Source organism: Anser brachyrhynchus (assembly GCF_964034855.1).
Source record: "Anser brachyrhynchus genome assembly, chromosome: 6".
Taxonomy (NCBI): domain Eukaryota; kingdom Metazoa; phylum Chordata; class Aves; order Anseriformes; family Anatidae; genus Anser; species Anser brachyrhynchus.
The window spans coordinates 14,756,272-14,769,700 of NC_137700.1; positions in this window are offsets into that span (position 1 = coordinate 14,756,272).

Here is a 13,429-nt window from a genome sequence, read left to right on the forward strand (position 1 = left end):
TATTTCAGCTGAAGAGGATTAATAAGGTGAGAGTTGCCTCTGTTCTTGGAACTAAAGGCCATGGCTCCACCTACCACCAGCTCCAGAGCTGTCTCAGAGGCTCTCCTTGTGGCAGAAGAACATGGAGAGCCTTGTTAGGGCAGAGGCCCTACAGACTCTCAGCCTGGGTGGAGGTGTGTATGGCTGCGAGGAGTGTGGTGGCAGGGGAGACTGTGGCTGGTGAAAGAATCGGTACTATATGGACCCTTTTGATGGAAGCAGTACAGTTAATTTGCTGCTTTCTTACCTAGCTACAAAGATCCCCCCCAAAACTAACAAGGCCTCTACAGCAGATTATATTAATGATGACATTCCAAAATCTGTATTTTAGCATTTCAGAAAATTTGATGCAGTACAACACATGAGACAAATACTTCATCATGCTTGTAGCAGTCATCAGAGTGGTTCTGTAGGAGTGGGAGGGGAGGGAAGAGGTAAATTCTTGCCCCGACAGGCTTTACAATTTCTTTTGTGACGTGTAGCACACAGCAGAAAGAGGAACCAGATGTTTTTCTGTGACAGCCACAGATTCTGAAATGAGAAACAGCATGTAGGAAAATTCAGCCAGTAAAAGATGGGAATATCTAGCCACTGTAGAAAGCTTTTAAGTCTTTCAGTGCTATGTCTTCATAACTGAAGTGTTACTATGCACGTATGTTGTTTAGGAGGGATGTAGCTCAAATAATTTTTCACTTTGATGACCTGGACCGATGTTCTGCAACATCAGTATGCCGGAGTAGGGAGCATTGGTTTTGATTCCTTTCTGCTTAGTTCAAAAATCTGCAAGAGCTTTATGTTGTTAAGTGACTCAAGATTGCTGGTGTCTGTTAGTGTTAAGTTCTACAGCACTTACTTCTCATTTCCTAAGCGCCTCTAAATTTTCAGTGCTTTTTTTTTTTTTTCTAAATCCTTGGTTTAGATCTTTATCACAGCTTAGCTGAGGAACATTAGTGATTTTTACTTGCATTAGTATGTGACCATCAACTTCACCTCTAAATACAGTTATTCTGTTGAAAATAAAAGCTTCAGTCTTTCCAAACATATGCCAACCCAAAAATGCCATATCCAGCTTTTGCAATTAAAATGAATGACAATTTCCTTTTTCACAGCAAAGTCACTGAGAAATATCTGAAAATGCACATTTCCTTTAGGATAAATACAGCGTGGCCTACAGGTCAGGGAACACAGCCCTGTGGGTCAGGGGCAGGGGAGTGTGCTGTACTTGCGGGGCTGGACAGCTCCTCACTGCTGCGCTGTGCTTTTCACCTTCCCCATGCAGCGCTGCTCCTGGGGAAGTCAGGCACATGTTCACTAGGGAGATCTATTGGAGCAAGAACGAGGATGGTGCAGAGGCATTTGTCTATGTCTCTCCCTCTCTTACTTTTCACCTCATGCCCCTGAATGGCCAGCTCCAGAGCATAAAAACAAGTGGTTGTTGTAACAGACGAAACAAGCCACAGAAACAAGGCCTAATGAACAAGCTCATTGGTAACCTGTTTGTTTGGAGCAGACATTGCAAGACTAATTGGCAAAGGAGTGTGAAGCAGAACCAGCTGGCGGGGAGCCCTGTGATGTCCTGCCCCATGGCCCTTTCTTGCTTGCTTGGGAGAAAACGTGGTAACCTGCATTCAGAGCCTTGAAATTAATCCCATTTGACATTATTCCACAAAAAAAAAACCAACAAGAGGCACGCCACTTTCCACTTTGATTAATCCAATGTGAATCAGCTGTAAAGACAACCCCTCCCGTTATGCCTTGCCTTTCCACATGCTCTTGAATAGAAATTAGCACAAGGCTGTCAGGACCTTCAACTGGTTCTGAAATCTAGGTAGATAGGAAGGGGCTGTGACAGCTCAATTTGCTTTGCTTATTCAATTAATAGACCATCCAAGGAATGAAAAAGTTGCAAGAGATCAAAAGGAGCTGTTATTGTCCTCGCTGTCCTCTGATGGGTTTCAGATTTTCACAAGAACAAAGTGTCTGTTCCTGTGCAGAGGGGAAGACTCTTTTCTGTAATTGAAACACATTTTGTCCAGGTCTGTCGTCCTCTTCCTCAGACCCTTCCTGAAGCAGGTGTGTTGTATTCATGGACATCTCTTCTTGGGTACAGGTATGTTATATATATCCACGCTACCTTTAAGGACGGACACCAGCCTCACGTTGATTTCCTCTCCACATTGAAACATGAAAGTAAAGGTTGAAATGAAAAACTTTGTGCCAGTCAATGGGCTGAGAAGGGGCAGAGCTTTTCTTACAGAGCTCCCTTGCACTAATGGTTTTAGCTTGAGAAAATGAGGTGTGTGCTGTTATACAGTCTCTCTCGAGTTCTCTCTAATACCGTATGAACCCATTAAGCATTGAGCTGAATCGTCTCAAAGACCATGTTTCTGTAAATTCTGTGGAAATGGATGGCTGAATAAAGGGGAGATTCCACTTTTCTGGTTGTTTTTAAGAGGGCAATAACATATTCTGAGCTACTTAATTTGAGAACTCAATGTACCTTTGAATCAGCCCTTCTAATAACTTTTATGTTTTCATTGTCGATTTCTCCAACTCTCAGAATCTTTGGAAATTTTAGTTAGTTTTTTTTTCTTTTTTTCCTATAATCTGTTTTGCATGTCTATTGTATAATACAAATCTTTAGTGTTTTCAGTTAAAAAAAATGAGAATAGCATGAGTGAAAAATAAAGTAAACCACCATTGAAACACACTCCTAAATTAGAGAAAGCCTTGCAACACAAGAAAATACTAAAGAGTGAAAAGAAAATGATCAGATTAGGAGGGGAAGTTTTGCTTTAGTGTTATTGCACTGAGTATTAGCAGTGAGACTCACACAGCACAACTGTCAGTGGAAAATAGCATTTTTAAGGTAAGGTTGTAGAAAGCTTAAAGACAAACTTCACATCTGCAGCGAAGTGAGAAGAAATGATGTTGTGTTAAGGAAAAGGATATCAGGCCAGCTATATCTGACATTAAAATAAATAATAACTGTAGTGACCGAAACTTGATTAATTTCTGAGAAGGAGAAAGAAAGAAGAGATGGATTATTTTATGCTGTAGCACTTTAATCCAGTTCTTCCAGCAGTAGAAAAATGGTGATTATGTCTTCAGCAGAAGTGATAAGAAGCATGTCTGCTAGATTTCAGTCAATTCTCATTAGCTCCACTCCCATTACAGTCTCGGAAAGGTAGGGATTGGGAAAAGGCAGTGTTTTTGTTTCCTATTGCTTTCGGCAAGGTCTCAGAATTACAGATTAAAAATAAGGAAATGCATTGTATTAAGCATGAAATAACAGCAATTTGCACACTGTAAGGAAGAAAGCTGAAAAGATGTTAATAAGCATTATTTATCTCTGAACAGTGCACTGCTGCCTTTGTATGGCTAAGCTGGAAAACTGCATATATGAGTAATTTATTGATTAAAACAGCTTTAAATAACCACAAAATTCCACCATGATCCTTGCTACTTCCTGTCATCACTGAATGTGTTGCAATCCCAGTCGTATTCTGCGCTGTGTGAGGGTGAAGCAGGCTCGGGTTGCTAACATCCCCCGTCCCCAAGTCTGTAAACAGAGTTCTTGCTTTCATAGCCTTACCACTTGAACTTACAGAATTTTTGTGAAATCAGCATATTCCTGCTTGTCAGACAGTGCTTTTTAGTGTGAATTTAACTCCACTTCTGAAGAGCCAATAATACTTGAAAGCATTCCAATTTACATTGTAACTCATGCTTAGGTGATAATTCAGTCTAGAAATCTATGGAATAGTTTGGTTACATGAAAACAAATATCATGCCCTGAATGGCAGTCCCTTAAAATCAGTGGGAGGCTTTTCTGATTGACTTCTGCAGATCTTGAGTCTGACCATTATTTGCTGTCTCTTTGAGCAAAAGGTTTCAGGCAATTTCTTGCGCGTTCACATCTGTGTAAGGTTCAGTATGCCTCTGCTGGATGGTTGTATTGATGGGGCACGACTCAGCTCTGCCTCAGCATTCTTATACTCAGTGTTATAGGCTGGACCTTTTTCCGAGTATAGGCAGGGCTGGTAGTACTTGTACCCGTTTCTGTTACAAAAATGGCTTATGGCTTATTTGGCTTATAGCACAAATAAAGCATACACAGCTTTATAAAAATAAAAGCACAGCATACAAAGCACAAATAAAATAGAAATTTTTCATTTTAGTGATATATATTTTTTCCAGAAAACAATCATGGGGGGTATATAATGTTAGTCCCTTATTTTGGAGCAGATATTTAGTATGCAGTAGCAACGATGCTTCATGTCAGGGAAAACTCTTCTACTCTGTACCCACCTTTGAATAAATTTCAAACTATTTAAACACTGGAGTTTATATATGTTCAGCAAAGACTGGTAGAGCTAAAATTTCTACCCATACAGAGGCTTAGACAGTGAACAATGAATTCATACCCCAGATCATTTTGCCCTTGTATCCTGTGTAATCAAGCCCTAGATCTGTTGTAAATCATGCTGCTTATGAAAAGAGAGGTCAGAAAATCAAAGTGTATTAGAAAAAATAAACAAATGAGAATCTCTAAACAGTTTTATGAAATATGTTATGTCTGTTGTCACAGAACATTTTATTGCTAGATACTGCTATAGCATTAGGAAACAATTGAAAATCAACATTGAAATCAGATCTAATTCCTACCCAATGTTTTTTGTACATGTTCTTTTATATTTTGGACTTGAATAGTATCTGGCCATTTTCAAAATGAGGATTATTTGGTTGGTGGTTTTCTTAAGATAATGTTTTCCTTTCTCATGTAGGTGACTAATGAAATTTGTGTGTGCTTGTTTTAAATCTCTCTGAGCAACTTTGTAATATTTTTTGTGTTTTGACAAAAGCTGTTTCTTGGCATAAAGCCAAGAAGGAATAGCACTCATTGAAATAACCATATCTATCATGTTACATCATTAAGAGAACAAGCTGATGAATGTGTCATTCTAACAGCAGACAGTTATATAGAAAAATTGATGTTGACCTTTTATCACTTCTGGTGACCCAACCTTCTTTTAGGAAAATGGGTAGGTGCAATTTCTCTTTCAAGAAAGATTTATTGTCACGTAGACCACAGGCAGGGAAAATGTGAACCAGTCTATTGCTATTTATTCCCTGGTCAGCTTTGATCCTTAGGCCAATCTATATAGGCTTTGTTATACCTGTCCCTGCCAGATATTCATTATAGGGTTTATTTTTCCATCACAGTTTTTCTGAAACTGTGATAATGACTTTATTTTAACTGTATTAATATCTTCAGAACATACAAGTTTAGAATGTTCAAGTGTGTAACTCAGGGTGATTTCAGAAGAGCAATTAAGTTTGCAGTTGTGTTTTGGAAGACAGGATCATTATGTACCTTTTTCTTGTACTGTAGTAAGTAAATCTGTGACACAAATACTCATTTACACGTCAAAACTATATTGCGAGTGACATTGGAGTTACATTTAAATCCGAGTAGCCTTTATTGCTGAATTTCAAATCTTACATCTTGGCTTTGATATCAGGCTCTTGAGAATTACTTTGAGTATTCTGTGAAAAGTTAACCAGTAGCCTGAATTCCTGAAACTACCCCAACTTTGTCTTTTTCAGACTTTTAATGGTGGAATTGTCTATAGCTGCTAAACCGTTATTTATATAGAATAAGTGACTCTCCAAGTTCTGTTACATTTTGTTCCTTTTATTGACACACTAATTACTGAAGCTAGCATACAGTGAAAACTGCACTCTGCTCCTGCCCTCATCTGTAATCTGGAAGATAATAAGGTACCCTTAAATGCTTTTCTTTCTTTACCCCTCTTGCAAGATGAGAGTGGATCAATAGAGAATTCTGTGGCAAGCTGAGCTGGTTTTGTAATCATAATGGCTACCAATTGAATCAGGTAAAATTAATTCACTCCAATTGCTTATCTATTGTAGTTATTTTTAAGAATTCTGCTTCACAAAACGTCTCTTCACATGAATACATTTTAAAGGAAGTATCACAAAGCAATTTGTGGCTTGAAATGGATTTCTTTGGCATGCAGGTGACAACTGAATGACATAATGAAACAGTCAATAATTACATGCAACTGGGAAATCTTGGTGGTCCCACCGGGATCAATTACAAAGTTCTGGTCATTTGCAGATGAGTGGCTGAGTAAGTAGTTAATCGAGTGTGTACACTAATAATAGGAGACCTCTGTAACCAAGGGCATATGGTGGGCCTTGTTTCACTTGAATAGCTCTTCCATTAAAATGACTGTATTAACAATTAGGCTTCTCTAAGCTTGTTTTCACTTAAATCAATATCCATTGTGTTTCCTTTGTCTTTTAATAACCTTACAATTGATCTATTTTCTCTTTGATCATGGTTAGCTGACTAGGGGGAGGTCACAGTTCCATTGCGGTCACCTGCCTGTTGGTTTAAGTTGCTGACAATTTCCTTAGACTCATTGTTACTAATTTCAATGGATTTGTTTTAAGTTAGGAGATTAGAAAAAAAAGTTGAATGTCAAATCTATACCAGTAATTAGGAGGAGGGGGGGAAAAAAAGCCTCAAGCTGAGCTCATATGAGCTGTAAAAGACAAAATACAGACTGTGACCCTAAAGTAAGAAATGATTTTATTTCTAAAAAGCTTACCAACACAAGTTGCTGGAGCCTTTTCAGGCTTTATATTATTTTTGACACAGCCAGATGAATGTGTTGCCAGGCTGCTCAGAGATTTTGAATTAGCTCTGTACAGCCTACAGTAAATTTAGACTTTAAGAGAAAGTTAATAATCCAATCATCTGGTTAATTACCCCAAAAGGTAGGTAATGACATAGGTATTTAGTGTGTATTGATAGTGTTTTGCTTTATAATTATAGGCTTTCTAGGCTGAAGTACTGGAATATTTTTTACCTGCAACCTTTTGTTACCTTTGCTTTCTTCACCTACTCTGTGTACAAGTTTAACTGGCATAGAACGTAATAATTCTTGAATAAAAACCAACAAACAAAAACTTCTTAAAACATTCTCTTGATTCAAAGATATATTTAAAAACTTGCTTACTTTAGTTTTGCATATTTTTCTGTTGACTAAGATATTATGAGAGGAGGTCAGTGGGAGTTATTTGCAATAGCTGAATAGCTTGCTGGTTTGCAGTCTCCTAGGCTCAAGTGACTGTTTTATCAGTGGGTATATTTTCTCTAACATCTTTTTTGTTTTAATCCCATTGAGTTAAGTTGATAATTTTGGCAGTTTATTCAATGTTTTTCTTTTAAGAGGCTTTAAAACATTCAAAACTGTACAGACTGTGCTAGAGAATGCTGCTTTGTTGGAGAAAAACATAGCTATGTCTCATTGGGGGTATAAACATTAATCCTTATAGACCTAGTCATGAGGCAGGATGTGGCAGTCTAATCGATTGCAGTGAGTCTGGGCCAAACTCAGTTTAATTTTTAGACATGAAATACAAAGAAATGAAAGGCTTCTTCATGTTCCACACTAGGCATCCTGTACAGATAATCCCACTTGAGATCTTTGAGGTTTTAACCCCACCACAACTGGTTGCCATTTAGCCTTACTTGCCGAGCACTGTAATGTAGGAAAGCTGAAAGGTAAGTATAATGATTTTGCTTCTTCTGATCTTTTGTTTTACCTTTCCTACTGCTTCTGTATTGCTGTTCTGGAACAGCAGAGGTGAGGAGTTCAGCATGTTCAATAGGGTAAATTTGATCAGAAGCACTGCCCCACTGAGTGTAAGGTAATAAACTGAATGTGGCTAATATTCTATTCAAAATAGTCCACAGTTTCCTCCGACTTATGAGTGGAAATTTGAAACTATCCAATGAAACATTTCTCCTAGTCAGTCTTGACTTGTGCTGATCCTTCAGAGTCAGTTTCCTGAATTCTAATGTCCTTAGGTTGTGCTCCGGGGCAGTGGAAGATTCATAAATATTCTGTTGTAAATACTTATGATTACCTTATGGGACACAATGAATTTAATGCATATTCTCTGGGTTCCTTAAAATGTGCTGATCAGCAAATATGCAAGCCTGTAAGTCAGTTCAGTAGAACGATTGTGAAATAAAAACACTGTAGAACACAAAGCAGAGTTATTGTAGGACTGGGGCTTTAGAATGTCAAAAGCATCTAGAGAATTTAGGAGAACAAATCCCACTGAGAGTCAAAGGGATTTGTATGGTTAAATCCTCCAGTTGTTTTAGAAAAAAACTTATTGTAAATGAATAAATATAGGGAAACTGTGCATTCACCCTGTCCTAGTTTTGAACAAGGTTCCTATAGCACAGCAGTGTTTCTGCAGCTAGACAGTTCTGAGTGAACTTGTGATAAAAGAGCTCCTAAAGCAATCCTGTAACAACAAACCAGTGTATCCACTCCAAAAGGAAGAAAACAAGTTCAGAAAATAAATAGACTTCACATGACAGTAGGTAGAGAAACCTGAAAAGTTACAAAGAAGACAGAAGGAAGAAAAAAAAAGACTCCAGAGGTATTTTTTTTAAAAAACATTTATATATATATATATATAAATAAATAATAGCTATCCTAACTGATGGTTAAAAGAAGTGTAACTCTTGTGACTTCAGAGGTTCAATTTTCACTCCTGGTGTTTTCAGGAAATAGATTTGGTTGTCTGGAGTATATAAATCTCCATTATCCTGCAGTGGATGTTGTCTGCTTCACTGCTGCCTTTCATTTAAAGACTATACAATACCGTGTTATATCCAGCCCAACCATATCAATCAGTTACTTGGGAAGGTGATTTTTTGCATAGGCTGGTGTTTGCCTGCAGTCAGTCAAGTGCAGTCTAACTCAGGTCTCTTTTAGCTTGATACATATCTACATTAAATCCAAGCATATTGGAGGGAGCCCAAAAGCCCAGCAGAAGCCCAGTCAAATGATAGTTTACAGTGTGTAACAGGTATATTTCTCAAAAGTGCTTTTCTTTGAGATTAGGTTTCTGTTACAGAGTTCAGTGCTGAACAAGTGTTATGCTTATCACTTTGAGTTCAAATGCTGATGGCAGAGTAGGTAGGGACATCCGTCCTTTAGGAGTTGTTACTGCAGTGCTGGTAATTCCTCCCTAGTTTAAATGGGTAAGCCACTGGAAGAGTATTGTAAATATACTTGTGTTCTTTTTAAAGCAAAGCAGCCATTTTTATTGTTTGTATTCCAAGAAAGGTCTGAAGAAAGCCTGAAATTTGAATATGTATCTTAGCTTCTTTTTTCCATGCTTTCTGAACCTGTCTGATGTGATTATTTCATATATTCATTTGTCTCAAGTGCAAAGGTTTTACCTTATTTTTTTTTAATAATATTTCTAATGGATGAGGATGTAAGAGGAAAAAAAAAGTAAAAAATATGAGAAATCAGGAAAAACCTCTAATTCTGCCTACTCAGACTGATGAAAGGAAATGTTCAGCCTTTTTATATTGCCCTTGTAGCTGTCATGATAGCTAACCACCTCTTATTTTGTTTTGTTGGAAGCAAGCTCAGTCAGAATTTCTAGATCCTCAGGGAACTGTTTTTGCGTGGGACATGATAGGGCAGCATCGGAGATTTAAAAAAGTGATTATCATGACAGTCAACTACTCACAAAGATTTTGTGCTTCTCATTCACAGATATCCCTCTTCCTTACCGGTGTTTGAATTATTTCTGGCATACTTTGCTAATAAAATGAATTATTTTTTCTAGTGCCCTGATGCATTCACAATTGCTTAGATCACTCAACAGACAAACGAATACTTCCTGCAATTTAAATTACACCCCAGCAGTCCCTGAATACTAAATATTTACAAAGCAGGTTAAAGAAATACTGTGAAACAGAACAGTTCTGCTGAACTGATGAATAGGTTCTTCCACCCTTCCAGTCAATAAGCTAGTGGATATAACACATGGAGTAGACCACTTCTTTTAAATTAAAAAATATTTTTTGTAAATTAAAAATATCCTGTTTCTTACCTCCAAAATCAACAAATCAATAGAATTGATTCTAAAATCAGCAAATCTAGCAGTATTCTGAATGGAAATCTCTGACACTGCACAGCCCTTCTATATTGAAGAGTAAAAATGGTGACAGAGATGGGACAGGTTTACCTTGGCACTTTCCTAGGTATTTACTGCTAAGAAAGCTATCCACCCCCTCTCATCTGAATTTTAAGACAGGATACCTGGCTGTACAATATGAAATAAAACAGAACAGCTGTCATCAGAGCCCAGGAATAATGGGAAGAAAGAACATTTTGAGAAAAATTGATAAAAGGAGAAGGGGAAGGCTCTATTAACTATTGAAATGGGGAGGTTGGAACAAGGCATTTTATTTTTTATTTTTTTTAAGGCAAGCTGTATTTCTGTCAGCTGGGAACTGGGATGTTCTGAGGCCTAGAGTTTGTAGAAGGCCTGTAGGAACCACAAGCAACAAGAAAAACAAAAAAAGAAATAAAACAAATGTAAATGCATCACATCACCTATGTGAGGGGGAAAACTGCATAAAGATGAATATTTTGAGAGAGAGAGAAGGAGAGTCTAGGATTGCGGAAGGACTTTTCAGTCTCTTTAGCTCAGAGGGCTAAATTCACTCTGAGTGAATGAAGAACCAGACGGAAGGCATGATATTCTGGTTTGAGAGATTGATTATAAGCTTATGGAAAATGAAGAGACAGTAGGACAGAATTTTTCAACTGGGAAAAGATAGTTTCTATTTTGAGGTCTATTAGCTTCCCTTGTGACTGGGAGAAACGATATATTAGTATTTCTGTGGTAAGTCAGGAGAGATAGAATTTGCAGTTATGGGGAAAAGTGAAAACTAGTCAGCAAATAAAGCTGTAGGTCTGAACCGTTTGACTGTTGCAGAAGTACCTTTGTATATGCTCTACAATTTTTATTCTTTGAAATTTCACTATTCAAGAAAAGTTTCTTCAGGACCTGCAGAACTTTGGGTGAGTAACGTCTCACTTTCCTACGATGAGACACTTATGAAGAGCAAAGAGACCAAGGGAACTGACTCGTTTTAACAGTACACCTGCACCAGGAACAAATATGGCTGAGGACCAAAATTCTGCTTATGCATGTTGGCTACCTAGCTTCACAGTAGTCCAAATTTTAAAAACAGGTTTTCACTGAGGAGGTAGATGACTTTGAATTTGTGAGAGGAAAGGGCTATCAACAGTTTGATAGCACTGTATCTTGAAATGACCTGTTTAGAGGCATTAGTAGTACAAACCACCCTGCCTGAGCCTTCCAGTATGCCCTTACATTACTGTAGAAAGCGAGAACCTCCCAGGAGGTGTGAGAGCAGAGTTTTCAGTTCACTCTGCTGCTGGCAGCTTGTTTGACAGCCAGAATGGTGCCAGCTGGTGCTGGCTGGTACGGGAGGAGTCCTGAGTAGCTGTTCAGATCAGGCACCCTACAGCCAAGTTAAGGGACTGCTTTATTTTCTCAGTAGTAGTTCTCAATATATTTCCATTCATGCAGAGGGGATAAAATTCTGTTACTTATACCAAGGAAAAAAGGTGCAAGGAATTGTTTATGTAAAATTCAAAGAGAAGATTATCTGAATTACCCTCTGATAATGGAGGCACACAGAATTAATGATAAAGGTACATGCCTTTGTACGTCAGACCTTTGACTTTCTAATCCTGCCCAATTGCTGCAGTCATAGAGATTATTTTTGTGAGCTATTGCTCAACAAAAACAAAACAGATCAACCATAGTTTGTGGAATTAAATCAGCCCTGTCCTGAGCCATTGAACACAAAATACAAAGCTTCTGGCAAAAATAAAGAGAAATATAACCAGCCTGTTCTTAAATCTGAGCAAGGAAAGTGCATCTGCTGTAGCCATAAAATAAGTGACTTGTTTTAAAAGACAAAAAAACATCAGTATATTACTCTGGAGCTACTTTTTTGCAGTACAGAATTGCTCCAGTGATCACAACAGTCAGGGATGGAGAAAGACTATTGAGTCTGTTCCCCTGCACTCATAGAAATAATCCCCTGATGCAAATACATGGTTTATTAAGGTTGCAATGTACTTGCTAGGGGAATCAGATCTCTAATAACATTATCTGCGGAACTCTGGAGGAGTAATACTTCTTCTCTTTAAGATGTGCACTGTGGATGGTTTACACCAATTCTATAAACTGGTAAAAGGAGTGGGAAAAGGGCAATGGCGTGAACATAAAGCAGTAAGAAAGGCCATTCGAATGAAGTCTTGTAAGCTCAGGTTATCATAAGGCATCGAGTGCTTTTAAAATATGTCAGTTTTTGATGAGGAAATTGAGATATGTTGAGACATACTTAAATTCTTCCAACAGATCTTGAATTTCAGCTCCCATCCTAGTACACTGCAGCCTAGAGCAGAAAGGAGTGCTGAACTCCACCGCAAGTCTGAGGGGTAAGTGTGAGAAGAAGTAACAAATTCTGATGCTATTGGAATCTTCTCCAAATAGCTAAATGAAAGGCCAAAAGAATAGTCCTGTAATTCCAGACTGAATAGAGAGAAAAGATATAAAGAGCCAGGTATTACTGTATTTATTGTGGAACATAATTCAATACAGGCTTTTGCTGAGTTTGCTGTCCTCTCTGTGTGATGTGTGGCTCTTGCTCTACAGCTTAGCTGCTAACAGCAGAGTTGGAAACAGCCATATGGTACAGATGTCTGTGGTTGTATCTTGCCCAGCATTTCCTTCTTTCCACCTACTTCAGGCTTTTGTAATTGCTGTGACTGCCTCATGTATACTTGTAGGTGCAATGGTGGGAGCACTAGGATACATAAAGTCGTGGTTTTAAGCCACTGTGTTTGTAAATTGCAAGGCACATTGGGACCCTAAACTCTGAAACCTGGAGATAGCACAACTGTATAAAAGTCTTACTTGGGTCACAAGAGAGAGCTTGTGATACATGCCTCATTTTAAACTGAGATGATGTTTTTATCACAAGAGACCCAGTTCTTCACAGTAAATTTAATTCATTCTTCACTTGCCTGCCAGATCCTCAGGTCTGCTTCTCTTTTTTCCATTGTAGGAGCTGATGTCTTTGCAACAGCACATGAAATGCAGTTGAGACTAGTATTTTTGTTTATCACGTCGTGCTTTACAAGCTCCATTTAGAATAGCACAATACAGAGGAGAAGCCCTGAAATCAGGGCTATTGCTTTTCCTAGGATTTTTGTTGAGGTTTCTGAAAGTTGTAACTCACTCAGGATTTCAGTTGGACTCGCTGCCAGGGCCCCCCACAGAAGGAATCGCTAACCCTCAGAAAACAGATCTAGTTGAGGATGTTAAAAGTTGGTCATTAAAAAATCAAGATACTTAATCACTAATGATTTTTTAAAAACATCAGTCTTTTCTTTAAAACCTGCTGCTAATTGCTCACCTGTGCATATAC